Genomic DNA, 21,054 nt, shown 5'->3' with positions numbered 1-21,054 from the left:
AGCCCGCCAATCAGAATGGCTGGGAGTTCAATATCCGTCTGCGGGTTAAATCCGCCCGTCGGTGCCCATAGACTTAGCGGAGGGCTGTCGATTATTGTACCGTACTCTGACCACCCCCCCTACCCCCAAACTCGCACCGGGCAGGGCGGTTGAGGCACGGGGTCAACCGCAACAACCCATGCGGCGGAGCCACTCATCCAGCAGCGGATCGACACGAGGGAGATTGCGTGATGATAGTTTTTGCTCCTTGGCGAGATCAGAAAGGTATCGTGCGGTGCATTTCGCCTCATTTGTGGACCACATTACCGAGATCTGGTGCCGGTGTTGTTGTGCCGGACTTGATTGCGGTTGGCTGCACAGTTTTGGCAGGAGATCGAGCGGCGACTGGGAAATACATCCGGGGTTTTGGTCTGCAGTGGAAAAAGGTGGCGGGGCCCTCGTGCGGAGGCGTGGGAGGGGAGGGGATGGTCCGTCCATTGTTGGCACCATTATGACGTCACTTCCCACCCCGCTCTTACTCGTCAAAAGCGGTCACGTGACTTTGGGTGACGTCACGGGCACCTTCGTGCAATAGTCAACTCACGCCTGGTTAATGTTCAACGTTTGCTGACGGCCTCGAGTTTTGTAATATGTGGGGCAATGAATCTGGCGGTGGTCTGCCCTAGGCGACTTGCACCGCAGGGGGAAATTAATATTTAGCTTTGATTTAACGTCGCTTTTTAGGTTTGCAATGTGTTTTATTCGTTTCCTTCTCGTGATTTTATTTTTGTTTTTTGTTTTGTTCCGATCGCTGTCTGCTTCGCCGCTGTGCTGCGATTGCGTTCGTCGTTTCGGCTTGGTGAGTCGCCAGGTCACTCTTGCAAGTGAGGCGATGCCGAGTGTCTCTCTCTCGAGAGAGAGAGCAGCGGTTCTTCACCTTCACGGAAGCCTCTTGCACACTCCCCCTTTGGTTCTCAGTCTTTGAAAAAAAAGAAATGCAATCTTCTTGGTTCTTTCGGTAAAGTCACGTAGAAGGGAAAATAATTAATAAAAACATAATAAAATATTTTACTAAAATAAAACAAAATAAAATATTTTATTATGTCTTATTTTTATTATTTTATTATTTCCCGTCTACGTGACTTTACCGAACGAACCAAGAAGATGAACCCCTGCAGTCACGAAAGCTTTAAATGGAAAGAAGTGCAATGTTAATAAACACATAGAGGGTTTGATGGAACAACGTGGTCGTACTCACGTGCCCGTGATTCATTGGTGTAGCGGTGAGCGCTATGCTGCGCTACGAACCCGGCGACCCGGGTTCGATTCCAGCTCACGGCCAACACCACCAGTGACGATTATCTGAACCGGTCCTGAGCCTCTCCTAAGTCGACTCAGCCTAAAATGAGTGTGTAAACATCGTCACTGGGGAGACAAAGGCGGCCGGGCGTGGAGTTGGCCACCGACCCCCTCGTGTGCCGTGTCGGCCTTCGTAGGTGCTCGCTAACAGCACTTGCCCCAACGGGCTGTTAAGGCTATACGAGTGTGAGGGTTTGAGTTGTGTGAGTTTGTGTGTGAGGGTGTGTGGGTGCGAATGTGTTTGTGAGTGTGTGGGGTGTCAGCGTGCACGGGTGTGTGAGTGTGTGTGCGAGTGTGTGTGAGTGTGTGTGCGAGTGTGTGTGCGTGTGTGAGTGTGTGTGCGAGTGTGTGTGCGAGTGTGTGTGTGTGTGTGAGTGTGTGTGAGTGTGTGAGTGTGTGTGCGAGTGTGTGTGAGTGTGTGGGGTGTCAGCGTGCACGGGTGTGTGAGTGTGAGTGTGTGTGTGAGTGTGTGTGAGTGTGTGTGTGAGTGTGTGTGAGTGTGTGTGTGAGTGTGCGTGTGAGTGTGTGTGTGAGTGTGTGTGTGAGTGTGTGTGCGAGTGTGTGAGTGTGTGGGTTAGATCCCGTGAACGATCTGGCTAAATGTCCGCCGTTCACATCACTCCAATTCCCGACACGCGAGGCCCAGGCACGAAACTAAAATTGTCACGCGGTGCCAAAGCGTTTATCGAGCCCCCAATTACAACTTTCTAATTGAACTCGAGGGTAACTTTGGCGACAATGTTAGTAGCAGTTGGCCTAACCCACGCAAATGTGTTTTTTATAAATTGTAATATCGGCTGAGAAGAACCTACGCTTTCACGTCGTGTGTCGAGTTGATAATAATAATGCACAATTATTATGATGGCCTTTAGTCTCAGCACATTCGTCAATAACGCTGTGGTCTTTAAAACGAGACGTTTTGTGAAATATCCCTTCTTCATTTATTTGTGTCTTTTAAAGCCACAGTGTTATCAAGGAACGTGTGGAGTTTTTTGCACAGTACACACAACTTCCTCAATGTGCGCCTTCACACGACTTCCCTGTCCTCTAAACGCCTGGGCAAGTTCACCAGCATAGGTTCAAGGAAAGCCTGAGTGCATGCTGATGAGACACCGAATTCATCTTCTTGGTTCTTTCGGTAAAGTCACGTAGAAGGGAAGTAATAAAATAATAAAAAATAAAACATAATAAAATAATTCTCACGACGTTTCGGCTACAACGCTTCTACGTGACTTTACCGAAAGAACCAAGAAGATTAATCCCTGTAGTCACGAAAGCTTTAAATCGAGAGACACCGAATCTCAAAACCGGTCCTTAGTTTATCTTGCGTTGGAGCAACGCGCTCCCTGAAGGCCACGTGGCTGATGGGATGTATAAAGAAATGCTTGCAATTTTTAAAGCGATTTTTGTTTTCCCCCACCGGCATCATTACTTCAATGCGAGTAATGTTTGGACCAAGTTTCAACATCCGCTGTCTCATCGGCAGAAATCGGGGCTTGGCGGACCGCGTGAAGGAGTCGCATTGTCTGCTTGTTTATTTTGGAAATACATTTCGTTGCAGGTCTCGGTTAACGGGTCTAGGGGTAGCGGTGTTGGTGGGGTGTGGGACGAGTGCTGAAATGCGGGTGTCACCGCCTGTGTGTGTGGTGCTAACCCCCACCCACCCCCCTCACCCCCTCGTGTGCCGTGCCGGCCTTCATAGGTGCTGCTACTCGCTAACAGCACTTGCCCCAACAGTATGTGAAAGGCTATACGGGGGATCTTTGCCTTTGTGCGCGCAGGGATTAATGGAGGTGGGGGGAGGTGATGGGGTGGGAGGGCAGGCTGTGTGCTCGCCTGTGTGCGTGTGTGGTCGACTCGGCCTCAAATGAGTACCTGGTGCGGTGTGTAAACATCGCCGCTGGGGAGACAAAGGCGGTCGGGCGTGGTGCTGGCCACCCACAGTCTCGTGTGCCGTGCCGGCCTTCATAGGTGCTCGCGAACAGCACTTGCCCCAACAGTCCGTTAACGCTATAGGGGGGATCTTATTATCTTTCTTGAGGAGCGGTGGCGCGGCGATTAGCGCTGCTCTGCGCTACGAACCCGGCCCACCAGAGTTCGATTCCCAGCTCACGGCCAACAATCGGTGGCGGATATTCGAGCCGGTCCTGAGGCCTCTACTCAGGCCGACTCAGCCGCACGTGTGTGTACCTGGCGTGGTGTGCATTTAAACAAACACAAAATATCAGCAAATGGGGAGACAAAGGCAGCCGGGCGTAGTATTGGCCACACGCCCCCGTTGTTGCGTGTCGTGCCCGCTCGCCAACAGCACTTGACCCAACAGTCTGATGAAAGCTATACGGGGGATCTTTGTCTTTGGGGGGGGGGGCAGAGGGGGTTGTGCGGAGTGGAGTGCGATTGTTGATGAAAGAGGGGGGGAGAGAGGGGGGGCACGGTGGGGAGACGCGGGGGGGGGGAGACGCGGGGGGGGGGAGACACGGGGGGGGGGGAGACGGGGGTGAGACACGGGGGGGGGCAGTGGGGGTTGTGCGGAGTGGAGTGCCGTTGTTGATGAGAGGGGGGGGGAGAGAGGGGGAGAGACGGGGGGGGGGGGGGGAGACTGGGGGGGAGACACGGGGGGGGGGGGGGGGGTGAGACACGGGGGGGGAAGGGGAGGGCCCACACAGGTGGCCTCGCACTCCGAGGTGGTCAACGAAGGCGCTGTGCTCGGCACGGCCGTGCGGATGAAAGCCCCCCGGGGTTCTCGTGGACGCTGCTGGGGGTCACGGAGTGTCAGCCGCTGCGTATTTTGACAGAGCTCCCCCCCCCACCCCCCACACAGCCCCATTGTGCCATGGCCTCTCTATGCGGCGTGCGCGCGTGCGCGTGTGTGTGGCAATAGACGCGCCTCTATGCAAGAAGCCCGTTTGATTCCGATAGGCGCAGGCCGCACACGCCGTGCATTTCTCTTTACACAAACAATGCCCGCGAACCCGCGACGGGAGTGCTACGTGTAGGGGAGGCTGCAGCGCAGTGGAAGCGCTCGCGTCTTGCAGCAAGAAGGCGCCTCGGTTAGACTTCCGGCTGTGGGCGCATTTTCTGTGCCGAGTTTGTATGTCCTTCCCCGGTTTCTGCAGTGCGAGTGAGTGAATGGGCAGTTTGTATGTTGTCCCCCAAAGTTCTACATCGGTTACTTCCGGGTTCTCAAATTTTCCTTCCTTGGTTACAAAAACACGCACGTTTAAGATGCAGTGTAGCTCGTATTGGTGAGAGAGTGCGCTGTTGTGAGCTGTAGCGTGGTGGGTTATTGGGCGAGTGGCTGGCTGAGTTAGTGAGTGGCTGGATGGGTGGGTGAGTGGGTGGGTGGGTGAGTGGCTGGCTGAGTGAGTGGCTGGCTGAGTGAGTGAGTGGCTGGGTGGGTGGGTGGCCGGGTGAGTGAGTGGGTGACTGGGTGGATGAGTAGCTGGCTGAGTGAGTGAGTGAGTGGCTGGGTGGGTGGCCGGGTGAGTGAGTGGGTGAGTGGGTGGATGAGTGGCTGGATGAGTGAGTGAGTGGGTGAGTGGGTGACTGGGTGGGTGAGTGTTCTGTTGTGAGCTGTAGCGTGGTGGGTGATTGAGCGAGTGGCTGGGTGAGTTTGCCGCCATGACCTGTGGTGACGTGCAGTGTGTTTCGAGATGGACACGGTCCATCTGGCTTGTGTGATAATTACGAATACCAAAGCACATTCTTGTTTTTTTTTTAACAACACGCAAATACCCATTAGAAAAAAACCCAACGCACAACAACAACAACCGCCATTCGCCACTAAGTGGCGGTGATGCCACCACGGCGCTTGTGCCAGGCTAGGTGCACGGCAAACAACCTCCATGATTGACACGGCATGGGGGGATGCCTTCGTAAAAGTTGCTGCGAATGACTGATCATCGTAAAACTAAACTCTTCAACTTTTATTCTTTTTTTTTACCCGTTAGGGTCCACTGAGCTACACAGCTGTTTTTCAGAAGCGACCTCGCCACAATTGACAGCTCATCGAAGTGGCTTATCACGTGCACGCTCACGGCAGTCGCCCGAATACGCCACGGAAATCGTCTCGTGAGCTCGACGCGGAGAGACGCGCGGCGAGGAGGAATGTGACGCTGAGAAGACGGGGAGAGGAGCGCGTGGATCGGGAAGCTTTACTCGGGTTAGACGGCGTCGTCCAAATGGTGGGACTCGGGCAGACGGGACGATGACTCGGAATAAGAAGTTTGTATAATGGAGGAGGAATCCGATGTGCAATGAAGCTCTTTTTTTCCCCCCCCCAGAGATGTCCAGTAGGACATCTCTTTATTTCTATTATTACTTTTATTATTTTATTTTTTTACCTACGTGACTTTACCGAAAAAAACCTAAGAGTAGTGTTTTTTTGTTACTTTATTATTTTATTTCTATTATTACTTTTATTAATTTTATTTTTATTTTTTACCTACGCGACTTTACCGAAAAAAACCTAAGAGTAGTGTTTTTTTGTTATTTTATTATTTTATTTCTATTATAACTTTTATTAATTTTAATTTTAGTTTTTACCTACGCGACTTTACCGAAAAAAACCTAAGAGTAGTGTTTTTTTGTTACTTTATTATTTTATTTCTATTATAACTTGTATTAATTTTAATTTTAGTTTTTACCTACGCGACTTTACCGAAAAAAACCTAAGAGTAGTGTTTTTTTGTTATTTTATTATTTTATTTCTATTATAACTTTTATTAATTTTAATTTTAGTTTTTACCTACGTGACTTTACCGAAAAAAACCTAAGAGTAGTGATTTTTTGTTACTTTATTATTTTATTTCTATTATTACTTTTATTAATTTTAATTTTATTTTTTAACCTACGCGACTTTACCGAAAAAAACCTTAGAGTATGAATCCTTGCAGTCACGAAAGCTTCAAATCTAGAATGTCATGTAGGGGCACGGGGTCAGAACGTTGCAACGACAAAGTACTGTAGAGGAAAGGTAAACGAACAACAGATGACAGTTGGTCTTCTTGGTTCTTTCGGTAAAGTCACGTAGAAGGGAAGTAATAAAATAATAAAAATAAAACATAATAAAATAATTCTCACGACGTTTCGGCCACAACGCAAGCAGCCATCCTCAGGTGAAACCACATCTGTCGAGGCGACAGCGTCTGAAAAAAAAGATGACAGTTGGTCATGTATGAATGTTGAACTTATAACGCCGTTATAACGCGGAACGCGCGCGCCGTTGTAACGCGGTTTCTGAGCGGTCGACCAGGAACTACTTTCTCGGCCGAGCGCGACAGTGATACGGTGCGCGGAATGACACGGTACCCTAGGTTATTCGTCCAGCCATAGCCCCACGTGGTGTTCATCGTCGTAGTCATTGGTCATGGATCGTATCTCGCCAAACTTCATCGCTACATTACTTACGGGGAAATTGTCGTTTTCGCGTAACGCTGCGCTTTCCAGGAACGTCATCGTCATCTACTTACTACCGCGTTAAACGAGGACTGACTGATTTGGCCAGAGCGGGCAATGCCCACTGAATAACGAACAACAACAACTGGAGGCACAGCGTGTGGGTGCGATAGGTGGGGAGCGGTGGTGTAGCGGTTAGCGTGCTACGAACCCGGCGACCCGGATTCGATTCCCGCTCACGGCCGACGCCGGTGACGATTATCTGAACCGGTTCTGGGCCTCCCCTAGGTCGACTCGGCCTCAAATGAGTACTTGGTGCGGTGCGTAAAAACATCGCCACCAGGGAGACAAAGGCGACCGGGCGTGGTGCTGGTCACCCACCCTCTCGTGTGCCGTTCCGGCCTTCATAGGTGCTCGCTAACAGCACTTGCCTCAACAGTCTGTTCAGGTTATACGGGGGAAATCTTTGTCTTTGTGTTTCACATACGTGCTAATCAGTGTAGGTGTGTGTGTGTGACGAGCATGTTTCTCTTGTGCGTGCGTCAGCATTGCATAACGTGTACTTATATCACAGTACTTGGACAAATAGATATATATATATAAACAGGTACTCATTCCATCTTGCCCAATGCCATGCCACTGTTATCTCTGAAATGCTTGCCTCGGTATTTACAGATCCCACGCTAAGCCAGCGCTCCACCCTCTCACCCACTCATGGCAGGATTGGAAGAGAGCGAGCGAGCGAAAGAAGTTAAAACAAATCCATTCTTCCACCGTTACTCCAGTTACTCGGTTTGCGGCGTGGGGCGGTGACGCGGTTCGAATCCAGCGGGCCACTGGTTAATAATTATCGGGATTGTTCAACGATAACCGGTAAAAACCGCTAACCGTTTTTGTTTTTTACCGGTTTCCGTAAGTCACGGACATGGTTGCACCGAGTTTATTTCTTTTTTCAGCGAGTGAGTGCGCCGATTGGCACTCTGCTCCAAACGCACTGTGATCTCCGCCACGGCCTCGTCACTTCGACTGCCCTCCTCAGTTCAAAGGCAAAGTTGCAGCACTGCAATTTCTCGCTCTCTCGCTCGCTCGCTCACGGCACTGCTGGCGGAAGGTGCCTCCCATCCACTGGCGGTGGCTCGAGAGGGCGCTTGGTCTACTCTTCCACACTGACCGGACGTCTCTTGGAAGCTGTAGACATTCATAAACCCCGGTAACCGCTTTTAGAAATGCAGTGACTGCATAGTTGGAGTCCACGTGTTCTCTCTGTCTCTTCCCGTGGTGGTCCCAGCGTGGGTTGTCCTCAGGGGTTTCCCCCCCCCCCCCCTCCAGATTGAGAATCAACAACGCACGCCGCTTAGATTATTCTGCTGCCACGATTATTACATCCCCACGTGCTGATGTTGACGACGATCTCAGTCACTTCGACGATGCGCTATCGTCACGCGTGGCCAAGTGCGCATTTGGGGGGACTCCCCCCCTTCCCCCAGCTAATAGCTCGGTGTGCTTCACCCAGTAAATAATACTCGGTGAAGTTGTCGTTGACGAGGCCGGCTGTACTGATGACACGCAGGATGAAAGCGGTCCAGAGTGTTTTTTTTCTCGCTCGAACAAATGCCGCCAGGTTATAAAAAAAAAAAAAATTGGTGCGAGAAGGCCGACAGGTAGCTAGCCGGACTTCTTTTTTTCGTGCACGGTGGTGGCATCCGTGCAGAGAGGCACACGGAACGGAGCTGCGCTTCGATTTGCCTTTGCACGGCGTCACGGAAGAATGCGCGTGTCACGAGCTGCTGCTCACAGCCATGGGTCCCCCAAGAAGGCCAGCGCAGCAGGTCGCTCTGTAATGTGGAATTGGCACTCGGGGTGTGGTGGTGGTGATGATGGGTCCAAGTGCCCGAACGGTTTCATCGATACGAGGCTCACCAACTGGACTGGTTTTATCCTGAGGTGTGTTGTTGCGTGCATGAGTGGCGCGCGCGCGTGTGTACGTGTGTGTGTGTGTGCACGTGTGTGTGTACGTGTGTGTGTGCACGTGTGTGTGTGTACACGTGTGTGTACGTGTGTGTGTACGTGTGTGTGTGTGTGCGCGCGCGCGCGCGTGTGTGTACGTGTGTGCACGCGCGTGTGTGTGCGCGTGTGTACGCGCGTGTGTGCGCACGTGTGTGTATGTGTGTGTACGCATGCGTGAGTATTGCGTATCCCCCTTATCCAGATCTATAGGTTTTTTTTAATGCAGCAGCTTTTTATTTTAACTATATTTTTGAGGGCCACACTGGCGCACAAAAACGGTTTTTGTGCGACGTCCGTGTCTGAATGCGCGGAGTAGTCTTTTGAGGCAGCGCTGAATGAGTTTTGCCTAAGAGCTTTGTGTGTGGAGGGGGGGGAGTTCACTACAAAGGGTTTATATATATAGAGAGTGGGAGAGCGAGAGAGAGAGAGAGGGTGAGAGAGAGAGGAGGAGAGGAGAGACACACTGGGAGAGAGAGAGAGAGGCAGAGAGAGAGGCAGAGAGACGCACACACTGGGAGAGAGAGAGGCAGAGAGACGCACACACTGGGAGAGAGAGGCAGAGAGACGCACACACTGGGAGAGAGAGAGACAGAGAGAGATACGAGGATAGACGCACACACTGGGAGAGAGAGAGACACAGAGAGATGGGCAGGGCCAGCATGGTTCGGGGTAGGGGAAGATAGGGTGATGGAAAAAGAAACAGAGAGAGATGGGGGAGCGGGGAGGGATTGTGTGCATGTTGAACTTCTTTCGCACCGTACGTAGCCAACCGTGCTAATCGGAGGTGCGGGGGAAGGACAACAAGCTATGTGTGTGTGTATGTGTGTGTGTGTATGTGTGGTGCATCAGCCAGTCTTTTCGGTCATCTTAGTCAGTCGACCCGTGGCACCTGCTGAGTCTGCCCCGTGACCTCCTGCCAGCGGGCGTTCGACACTTCACGTGGCCTCAAGGTGCACATGGCCTGGCACAAGCGTTGTGGTGACGTCACAGCCACTTAGTGGCGAATGGCGGTTGTTGTTGTATGTGTGTGTGAGTGTGTGTGTATGTGTGTATGTGTGTGTGTGAGTGTGTGTGTATGTGTGTGTGTATAAGATGAGAGCTACAGATGAGACGGAGATAGAGGGAGGCGATGGAGATGTGGACCAGAGATGGAGATGGCATTTGATGAGATATACAGGCAGGAAAGATATCGGTTATTAATTATATTATCTTCTGTGTTCGTTAATGTTTTTTATGTTTATTAGGACTTGCATTTGAGCTTAGACAATAATGATAATGCATTTCATTTTTACAACGTTATTTCCCACGATCAAAAAAAGATTCAATATTTTAATACTATACAAGCAATCGTCCTCACCTGAGGATGATTGTGTGGCAATCGAAACGTCGTGATCTATTATTTTATCTACCTACGTGACTTTACCGAAAGAACCACAGAGTGTGGATTCCTGCAGTCACGAAAGCTTCAAATCAAGATTAACACACTAAACAAAACCTAACTATTACAGTACATGAAAACAAAAATACAATGGCATGTGTATAAAACACGAGGGCAGCGTGATAGAGAAGCATGCAAGGGACGGAATATACAAGGTGGGTGAGTACAGGAGGGATTTCCAGCCAAATTGTAAGACCCCTTTTTGAACATATGAATTTTTTAAAATAGAAATTTGAAAGGTGGGAGATGGACCGGGCGGATCTGATCCCAATGGGCGATGTGTTCCATAGCCGAGGGCCAACTGAGAATAAAAGGCCCCCCTATCACCCATGGCACGGAGGTTTGGTGGGAGGCACAACGAGTTTATGGGTGCTCCCTTCCCCCCCTTGAACTACTTGGGACCCCCGGGATTTTGCTTGGGTTTCTTGGGCTTGTAGCGAGGGGCGGGGCGGGGATAAAATATGGGGCACGGTGAGAGCGAGCGAGCGAGCGAGAGTCAGGGGGAGTGCGAGAGCGGCGAATGGGAGAACCATTGAGAGAGGGAGCGTCAGGGGAAGAGTGGGACTGGCTGTGGAGGGAGAGAGAGAGAGAGCGGGGAGAAGGATCGAAGTTAAAGAAGATGGAGTTTTTTTGGGTGAGAGAAAAAAAAAACCCAACAAATGTCAGAGCTACGTTCCGGTCGATTTTGGGGGCTCTTCGACCATACTTCACCTCGCTGGTCAGTGGAGGTTGATGAAGGTGGTAGTTAGGGGTGCCGCGGTATAGTGAGATGCTAACTCCCTCGCCTGGTCTACAGGAGTTCGTGGGTTCGATCCCGACCCTGACGCCTGTTGTATATTTGGAGTTTGCGTGTCTCTCATCATCATCATCGCGGTAGTGAGATGTTGACTCCCTCGCCTGGTCTACAGGAGTTCGTGGGTTCCATCCCGACCCTGACGCCTGTTGTACATTATATTTGGAGTTTGCGTGTCTCTCATCATCATCATCGCGGTAGTGAGATGTTAACTCCCTCGCCTGGTCTACAGGAGTTCGTGGGTTCCATCCCGACCCTGACGCCTGTTGTACATTATATTTGGAGTTTGCGTGTCTCTCATCATCATCATCACGTTAGTGAGATGTTAACTCCCTCGCCTGGTCTACAGGAGTTCGTGGGTTCGATCCTGACCCTGACGCCTGTTGTATATTTGGAGTTTGCGTGTCTCTCATCATCATCATCATCATCGCGGTAGTGAGATGTTAACTCCCTCGCCTGGTCTACAGGAGTTCGTGGGTTCGATCCCGACCCTGACGCCTGTTGTATATTTGGAGTTTGCGTGTCTCTCTCTCTCCCCGTGGTCGCGTGGATTTTTCTCCGGGTCCTCCGGTTTTTCCCCTCCACATTTAAAATCAACATCACGCGTTTAGAGTAGTTGGCTGCTAATACATCTTCACTCGATAAGCCACTTCGTTGAAGCTATCATTTGTGGCCTGGTCGCTTCTGAAAAAGAGCCACGCAGCTCGGTGAGCCTTACCTGGTAACATAAATAGTTTGGTTTAGTTACCAGGACACGTTCTGATGACAGGACTCGCCGCTGATGTTAGCCGTGGTGGCCCGGGAATCGAACCCAGGGGGTCAGGTTCGTAGCGCTCGTGTGCTAACTACGGCACCACCGCTCCCACCGACGTACTCTGTGAGATGAGTACACAAATTAGGTGATGATGCTGCTGCTGCGTTGGCAGTGATTCGCAACCACAAATAACAACAACAACAACTCAACAACAATAATACAGGGATTTTTGGGGGGGGGGGGGGTTAGATCGCGTAAGCCTACGTATTAAAATCAACAACAATAGTCTGTTAAAGGCTACACGGGGGATCTTTGTATTTGTGTGTGTGGGGGGAACGATGGAGTAGCGGTTAGCGCGCTGTGCTACGAACGCAGCTACGAACCCAGCTACCCGGGTCTCCCCCCTAGGGCGACTCAGCCTCAAGCATCGCCACTGGGGAGACAAAGGCGGTCGGGCGTGGTGCATGGCCACCCACCCACCCACACACCCTCGGAATTTCTCGTAGGGTTGCCACTCTCGCCAACAGCAATTTGCCCCAACAGTCTGCGAAAGGCTACAAGGGAAAATCTTTGTCTTGCCTTTGTCACCGCGCGCACGCACGTGTGTGTGTCGTGTGTGTGTGTGTCGTGTGTGCGCGCGCGCGTTGTTTGTATAGAATCCTGGCAGGGTGAGGTTGGTGTCCACGTGTTATGTAACGTATACGTGCTGCTGGGGAGAGCGCGGGGAGGAGACGAGGAGAGTGGGCGAGAGAGAGAGAGAGGAGAGAGAGAGGAGAGAGAGAGAGCCTTGTGAAAAGGAAAGCGTTCACGAGAGGGGGGAGAGTGAGCGAGAGAGTGAGCGAGGTAATGAATGAGTGAGTGAACGAGAGAGTGAACGAGAGAGTGAACGAGAGAGTGAACGAGATAATGAATGAGTGAACGAACGAGAGTGAACGAACGAGTGAATGAGTGAGTGAACGAGTGAACGAGATAATGAATGAGTGAGTGAACGAGAGAGTGAACGAGTAAGTGAACTAGAGAGTGAACGAGTGAGTGAACGAGGTAATGAACGAGTGAGTGAACGAGAGAGTGAACGAGAGAGTGAACGAGATAATGAATGAGTGAATGAACGAGAGTGAACGAACGAGTGAATGAGTGAGTGAACGAGTGAACGAGATAATGAATGAGTGAGTGAACGAGAGAGTGAACGAGTAAGTGAACTAGAGAGTGAACGAGTGAGTGAACGAGGTAATGAACGAGTGAGTGAACGAGAGAGTGAACGAATGAGTGAACGAGTGAACGAGGGAGTGAACGAGATGATGAATGAGTGAGTGAACGAGAGAGTGAACGAGCGAGTGAACGAGGGAGTGAACGAGGGAGTGACTGAGAGAGTGACTGACAGAGTTAACGAGTGAACGAGATAATGAATGAGTGAGTGAACGAGATAATGAATGAGTGAGTGAACGAGAGAGTGAACGAGAGAGTGAACGAGTGAGTGAACGAGTGAGTGAACGAGCGAGAGGGTGGCACAATTGGATGGGATTTCCCAACTTTTTCCGGGACACGCGAGGCAACGTGGACTTCATCTGTTTGGTAACTCGCTGGCGTTAGGACAAATGACCACATTAAGACTCGACACAGTCGTCAATAACACAGTGGCTTTTAATTCTGGGGGGGGGGGGGATACATACATAGGATACGGCGACGTTCCGAGCAATGGCCCTTCTTCATCGCACGTAAATAGAGAGGCCGGAGAGTTGAGTTCTGCAAGAGGCTTGAGGTCTGTCGACACCAAGGGAGAAAGGAAGCAGAGAGGTGGGAGTGAGAATAATCCTGATTCGAAGCTTTCGTGACTGCAGGAATCCATACTCGTTGGTCCTTTCGGTAAAGTCACGTGGGTATAAATAAAATTATAGATGACGACGTTTCGATCGCCACACAAGCCTCCCAATGCCGTGTCGGACATTAGCGTTGTCTGACCATACTTCACCCCGGCGGTCAGCGGGGATTGTAGAGAGCGAGAGATTTTACGCCGCCACCACTGATGTCAGCCGTGAGCGGGAATCGGAAACTCGGGCCATTTCTAAGTTCACTAGGTTAAAATTTCGATTTAAAGCTTTCGTGACAGCAGGGATTCATCTTCTTGGTTCTTTCGGTAACGTCACGTAGAAGGGAAATAATAAAATAATAAAAATAAAACATAAAATATTTGATTATGTTTTATTTTAATAAAATATTTTATTATGTTTTTTATGTTTTTATTTTTTTTATTTCCCTTCTACGTGACTTTACCGAAAGAACCAAGAAGATTGCATTTCTTTTTTTTCAAAGACCACAACGCAAGCAGCCGTCCTCAGGTGAAGACCAGGTCTGTCGGGGAGACAGCGTCTGAATGAAACATCACCACGCTTACCTGATCGACGGTTGCTTGTGTTGCAATCGAAACGTCGTATTCTATTATGCGATAACCACTGTGTCACTGGCGCGCACCACAAGTGAGACTCGGTGTGCATAGATGGGATACAGAAAGACAGAGAGAGAGAGAATGAATGGTGAATGAGGGAGGGGATGGTGCATGCATTTTAAACTAAACTATGCACTCAACTATTTTTTTACATTTAATTTTACCAAATGATAGCCCAACGAGAAGTGGCTTATCGTGTGGAAGGCCAAATACGGTTACTCTTTGGTTCTTTCGGTAAAGTCACGTAGGTATAAAATAAAATAAATTAAATCACATGCCAGCAGTTATCCTGCTGTATCTGTTCCACCTGATGACGGTCGCTTGTGTTGCGATTGAAACTTCGTGATTTAATTTATTTAATTTTCTACCTACGTGACTTTACCGAAAGAACCAAAGAGTATGGATCCCTGCAGTGACGAAAACTTCAGATCTAAGCCAAATACGGTTACTCTAAACGCGTGACGTGGAGTCGAAATGTGGAGGGGAAAAACCGGAAGTTAACCCGGAGTAAAATCTATGCGACCACGGGGAGAGAGAGAGACGCAAACTCCAAATATACAGCAGCAGGCGTCAGGGTCGGGATCTAACCCACGACCTCCTGTATACCAGGCGAGGTAATCAACATCTCCTAGCCACCGTGATGATGATATGAGAGAGAGAGAGACGCAAACTCCAAATATACAGCAGCAGGCGTCAGGGTTGGGATCTACCCTAAGACCTCCTGTATACCAGGCGAGGTAGTCAATATCTCCTAGCCACCGTGATGATGATGAGAGAGAGAGATGCAAACTTCAAATATACAGCAGCAGGCATCAGGTTTGGGATCTAACCCACGACCTCCTGTATACCAGGCGAGGTAGTCAACATATCCTAGCCACCGTGATGATGATGAGAGAGAGAGAGACACGCAAACTCCAAATATACAGCAGCAAGCGTCAGGGTCGGGATCTAACCCACGTCCTCCTGTATACCAGGCGAGGTAGTTAACATCTCGTCACCACGGCGCCCCTAGGAGCGGTGAAGGGAGAAGAGAGGGCAGCGAAATGGGTGAGAGGAGGAAGAGGAGACGTGGATTGGAGTTGGATAAGTCATGGAGGTGAGGGCATTGGTAGTCACGGAGAGATGGATGACATGTAACTGGAGGAGAAGACGAGTGGTGTGTAGATGCAGGGAAGAGAATTGCAAAGACGAGAGACAGAGACAGCGGGACAGGGAGGGAGATTAGCGCGGTTGGCTACGTACGGTGCGAAAGAAGTTCAGCATGCAGACAAGACCAAGGAGTGTAGCCTCCTCGTGATCGTGTTACAATCCCACGTCCAAGGTAGAGAGGGTGACAGAGAGAGGAGGACACAGAGAGAGAGAGAGAGTTTGACAGCGAGAGAAAGGAGAGATGTAAAAGAGAGGGATAGAGAGATGGAGGAGGGGGGGGGATAAAGGGGGTGCACAGAGGGAGAGTGACATGGAGAAACGGGGGAGGGGAACAGACAGAGAGAGATGAACGTGAAAAAAAAATAAAAAATAAAAAAAATAAAAAAAGAGTGGCAGGGAGAGAGGGATAGGAGAGCGCGCGCTGGAGAGATGGAGGGAAGGGACGAAAGATGCAAGAAAGGTGGAGGGCGCGGTGAGGCGGGGGGGGGCAGACAGAGGGGAGGGGGAGGGAGGGGGAGGGGAGGGGGAGGGAGATGGGTTCGCCATGTGTGCTGGCGGAGGGCTCACAGCGGCAGTACAGAGGGGTGATTGTGTGCGCCTCGCAAGTGCTGTCATGCTTTTCCGTCTGTGTGTGTGTGCGCGCGGGTTTTTTTTTTTAAACACCAAACTTAACTGTTGATCGGTCGCTATGGCGATGTGTGGCTGTGGGGTGTGCGTGATTTACAGAATAGCATTGTAGTGGCGCTTCGCGCACGCCTTTTATCCATATGCATGCCTTGTGTGTCAAGTGTACAACTGTGTGGGTCGGCGTGTGTGTGGGTATGTGTTAGCGCGTCTCTAAACCATTGTTGTTTCGGGCGTGGTAGTGGGTGGAGCGGTGGGCGTAGTGGTTAGGGCGCTCGCTAACAGGACTTGCCCCCCCCTCCCCCCCCCCCCCAACAGTCTGTGAAGGCTATACGGTGGGGGGATCTTTTGTCTTTGTTATGAACCTAGGCTGTGACTCTATCGATCCCGAGCTCGATTGCCGATCACTGGGGAGACAAAGGCGATCGGGCGTGGTGCTGGCTACCCACCCCCTTAGTGTGCCGTGCCGGCCTTCATAGGTGCTGCTCGCTAACAGCACTTGCCCCAACAGTCTGTGGCAGGCTATACGGGGGATCTTTGTCTTTGTGTGTGTGTGGGGGGAGCGGTGGTGTAGCGGTTAGCGCTGCGCTACGAACCCGGCCACCCGAGTTCGATTCCCGCTCACGGCCAACGCCAGTGTGACGGTTATCTGAACCGGTCCTGGGCCTCCCCTAGGTCGACTCAGCCTCAAATGAGTACCTGGTGCGGTGTGTAAACATCGCCACTAGGGGAGACAAAGGCGGCCGAGCGTGGTGTTGGCCACCCACCCCCTCGTGTGCCCGTGGCGGCCTTCATAGGTGCTCCTCGCTAGCAGCACTTGCCCCAATAGTACGTGAAGGCTATCCACAGCGAGGGTCTTTTTGTCTTTGTTGTGGTTAGCGCGCACTGCGCTACGAACCTGGCGAGAGCCGAACTCGATTCCCGGCCGCGCCAATATCTAGACCACCGGTCCTGCGCCTCCCGTAGGTTGACTCAGCCTTAAAATAAACGGTTCTGATCACCCCTCCCCCTCCCCAGCAGCCACTGGGGTAGATAAAATATATACTGCTTTGGTGGGGTGGGGTGGTGTGGGTAGTGTGGGCTGGTGGTTGGTTGGGTGGTGTGGGCGGTGGTGGTGGTCTGGTGTGGCCGTTGTTATGTGGCTGGTGTGGGTGGGGTGGTGTGTGTGGTGTGTCTGGGTGGTGTGGGTGGGGTGGTGTGTGTGATGTGGGGCGGTGTGTGTGGTGTGGGTGTGGTGGTGTGTGTGATGTGGGGCGGTGTGTGTGGTGTGGCTGGGTGGTGTGGGTGGGGTGGTGTGTGAGATGTGGCTGGGCGGTGTGTGTGGTGTGGCTGGGTGGTGTGTGTGATGTGGGGCGGTGTGTGTGGTGTGGCTGGGTGGTGTTGGTGGGGTGGTGTGTGTGGTGTGGCTGGGTGGTGTGGGTGGGGTGGTGTGTGTGATGTGGGGCGGTGTGTGTGGTGTGGCTGGGTGGTGTGGGTGGGGTGGTGTGTGTGATGTGGGGCGGTGTGTGTGGTGTGGCTGGGTGGTGTGGGTGGGGTGGTGTGTGAGATGTGGCTGGGCGGTGTGTGTGGTGTGGCTGGGTGGTGTGTGTGATGTGGGGCGGTGTGTGTGGTGTGGCTGGGTGGTGTGGGTGGGGTGGTGTGTGTGGTGTGGCTGGGTGGTGTGGGTGGTGTGGTGTGTATGTGTGGTGTGCCTGGGTGGTGTGGCTGGGTGGTGTGGGTGGTTTCGTAGTGGAACGACAGTGGTGGCATTGTCAGGCACCGCTGCAGGAGGAATGCAGAGACATTCTCGCGAGCGCGCGCGGGGCACGAGAGTCGCGCAGAGAGAGAGAGGGCGAGCGGATGTCGACCACGGCGTGTGGGGTCGCACACGCGTATCTGTGTGTGTGTGTCTGTGTGTGTGTCTGTGTGTATGTCTGTGTGTGTCTGTGTGTGTGTCTGTCTGTGTGTCTGTCTGTGTGTGTCTGTGTGTGTGTCTGTGTGTGTCTGTGTGTGTATCTTTGTCTGTCTGTGTGTGTGTCTGTGTGCCTGTCTGTGTGTGTCTGTCTGTGTGTCTGTGCGTGTGTGTCTGTGTGTGTCTGTGTGTGTGTGTCTGTGTGAGTGTCTGTGTGTGTGTCTGTGTGTGTGTCTGTGTGTGTGTGTCTGTGTGTGTGTCTGTGTGTGTGTCTGTGTGTGTGTGTGTTTCTGTGTGTGTGTCTGTGTGTGTGTGTGTGTCTGTGTGCGTGTGTCTGTGTGTGTGTCTGTGTGTGTCTGTCTGTGTGTGTGTCTGTGTGTGTGTCTGTGGGTGTGTCTGTGCGTGTGCCTGTGCGTGTTTGTGGGTGTGTCTGTGTGTGTGTCTTTGCGTGTGTCTGTGCGTGTGTGTGTTTCTGTGTGTGTGTGTCTGTGTGTGTGTGTGTGTCTGTGTGTGTGTGTCTGTGTGTGTGTCTGTGTGTGTCTGTCTGTGTGTGTGTCTGTGTGTGTGTCTGTGGGTGTGTCTGTGCGTGTGCCTGTGCGTGTCTGTGTGTGTGTCTGTGTGTGTGTCTTTGCGTGTGTCTGTGCGTGTCTGTGTGTGTGTCTGTGTGTGTGTCTGTGTGTGTGTGTCTGTGTCTGTGCGCGTGTGTGTGTGGGGAGCGGTGGTGTAGCGGTTAGCGCGCCGTGCTAGGAACCTCGCGGCCCGAGTTCGATTCCCCGCTCGCGGCCAACACCGGTGACGACTATCTGAACCGGTCCTTGGGCCTCGCCTAGGTCGACTCGGCCTTAAAAGAGTACCCGGTGCGGTGTGCAAACATCGCTGCTGGGGAGACAAAGGCGGTCGGGCGTGGTGCTGGCCACCCACTCCCTCGTGTACCGTTCAGGCCTTCATAGGTGCTCGCTAACAGCACTTGCCCCAACAGTCTGTTCGGGCTATACGGGGGATATTTGCCTTTGTGTTGGCGCACAAGAGACACGAGACACCTTCACATTATATTTGACCAGGTGAGAGGCGAACGAAATGTGTGTACACACACACGCACTGCATATTTAAAAATCTAAAATTAAAAGGCGCAGCTGTGCAATTGCTCGCTCGTGTCACTTCTGGTGGAATCAAATGTAGATTTGAAGCTTTCGTGACAGAGTAGGAATCAAATGTGTTTATGCTGTAGGAATCCGATGAGCTAGAAAGCTCTTTTTCACTAATGTCCAGTATTTTTTTGTTCTATTTTTGTATTTATTAGTTCTATTTTATATGGTTCAAACTTGATTTGAAGCGTTCGTGACTGCAGGAATTACTCTTCGGTTATTTCGGTAAAGTCATGTGGAAAGAAAATAAATGTAATAATAGAATACGACGTTTCGATTGCAACACAAGCAACCGTCATCAGGTAGGAATGAATGAGAAAACAAACCGAGTAAACTTAGAAATGTAATGCAATACAACACAGAGAGTCGGCTAACACAACAGTCAACACCCTAACCGGCTTGATTACGTTCTTTCAAAGATTGCTAAATTTGAGAGAGACAAAACACAGACACGGAGACACATAGACAGACACACAAGCAGAGAGAGAGACACACACAGAGACACAGAGAGAGACACACACATAGACACACAATGTGTGTCTCTCTCTGGAGAGACAAATAGGGCACCAACTCGTCATCTGAGGCTTCCCTCCGCCCCACGTGTTTTTATTTTCTTCCCAGAGCTCAAACAATTATGAATTTTACGAGTATTCAGATCGTTGTGGAAAAACAATCTACATGTGGCTTTCGCGCTATTCTTACAGTGCAAGGCTCTCGCGAAGGGAGGGGCTTCTGTGAGGCCTGCAGTCGTTTTGCAAACGGGGGAGGGGGGGGTGTTGCTAAGTGGCTTTATCCAATTAGCAACATTGGCAATTACATGTTTTTCAATTAATACTTGGGCCGTGACGCCAGCAGACATGGCCAAATCTTTATCGAATAACGTCGTATTAAAGTGGTGTGTGCGTGTGTATGGGAGCGGGGGCGTGATTAACACAGCCATCCGTAATCACAGTATTAACCAGGGCGGCCGATAGGGGTCGAAACCGCGAACCCTCCGCCATGAGCAGCGACCGCATCGCCACCGCTCGGTCGCGCCACTGCCAGAGGTCGCAAACGGGTTTTGATTCCTTACCCGTACCCGGCCGCACCAGGGTCGCAAATGGGTACCCGTACCCGGCCGGGTACGGGTAGCCGTTCCCTACCCGTACCCTACCCGAAATGAGTGACAAACGGTTACTCGCCAGTGACTCACGGCCTACCCGTACCCGGCCGCACCAGGGTCGCAAACGGCTACCCGTACCCGGCCGGGTACGGGTAGCCGGGTATCGGGTAGGGTACGGGTATCGAGTACCCGGTTGCGACCTCTGGTCACTGCCCACACTGCTGGCACGACGGAGCGGCGTGGCGGCGGCTACGATGCCGGGCCCTCTGGGTTCAACTAAAGCACCGCTTGAGCGCCGGGTGTGGTGTGGTGTGGCTTTGGCTGGGACAGCCGCTTGAGGCGTGGTTGTGTCGTGGTTGTGACGTGGTTGTAGGGTGGATGTGTCGTGGTTGTGGCGTGGTTGTAGGGTGGATGTGTCGTGGTTGTGGCGTGGTTGTAGGGTGGATGTGTCGTGGTTGTGGCGTGGTTGTAGGGTGGATGTGTCGTGGCGCTGTTGTCGCGTGGTTGTGGCACAGTTGTGGCGCAGTTGTGGTACGTTGTGACGTGGTTGTGGCGTGGTTGTAGGGTGGTTGTGGCACAGTTGTGGCACGGTGTGACGTGGTTGTAGGGTGGTTGTGGCACGGTGTGACGTGGTTGTAGGGTGGTTGTGTCGTGGCGCTGTTGTCGCGTGGTTGTGGCACAGTTGTGGCGCAGTTGTGGTACGTTGTGACGTGGTTGTGGCGCGGTTGTGGCGTGGTTGTAGGGTGGTTGTGGCACAGTTGTGGTACGGTGTGACGTGGTTGTAGGGTGGTTGTGGCACGGTGTGACGTGGTTGTAGGGTGGTTGTGGCACAGTTGTGGTACGGTGTGACGTGGTTGTAGGGTGGTTGTGGCACGGTGTGACGTGGTTGTAGGGTGGTTGTGGCACAGTTGTGGCACGGTGTGACGTGGTTGTAGGGTGGTTGTGGCACGGTGTGACGTGGTTGTAGGGTGGT

The 21,054-nt window shown here is 51.7% G+C and overlaps 1 protein-coding gene across 8 annotated transcripts in view; it reads left to right on the top strand.

The window, feature by feature from the left end:
• LOC144942322 (uncharacterized) overlaps positions 1-21,054 on the top strand; it is a 156,611-nt gene that overhangs the window by 35,338 nt on the left and 100,219 nt on the right. The window contains exon 1 of one of the 8 annotated variants that reach the window (XM_078869119.1): positions 4,202-4,380. The exons of the other annotated variants lie outside the window; for them this stretch is intronic. The gene's annotated coding sequence lies outside the window, so the exon portion shown is untranslated. Of the gene's footprint in view, positions 1-4,201; positions 4,381-21,054 lie in introns of those variants that run through there. 8 annotated transcript variants of the gene reach the window in all.

Source organism: Lampetra fluviatilis, chromosome 27 (genome assembly GCF_964198595.1).
Source record: "Lampetra fluviatilis chromosome 27, kcLamFluv1.1, whole genome shotgun sequence".
NCBI lineage: Eukaryota > Metazoa > Chordata > Hyperoartia > Petromyzontiformes > Petromyzontidae > Lampetra > Lampetra fluviatilis.
This window is presented reverse-complemented; position numbering and strand designations above follow the sequence as displayed.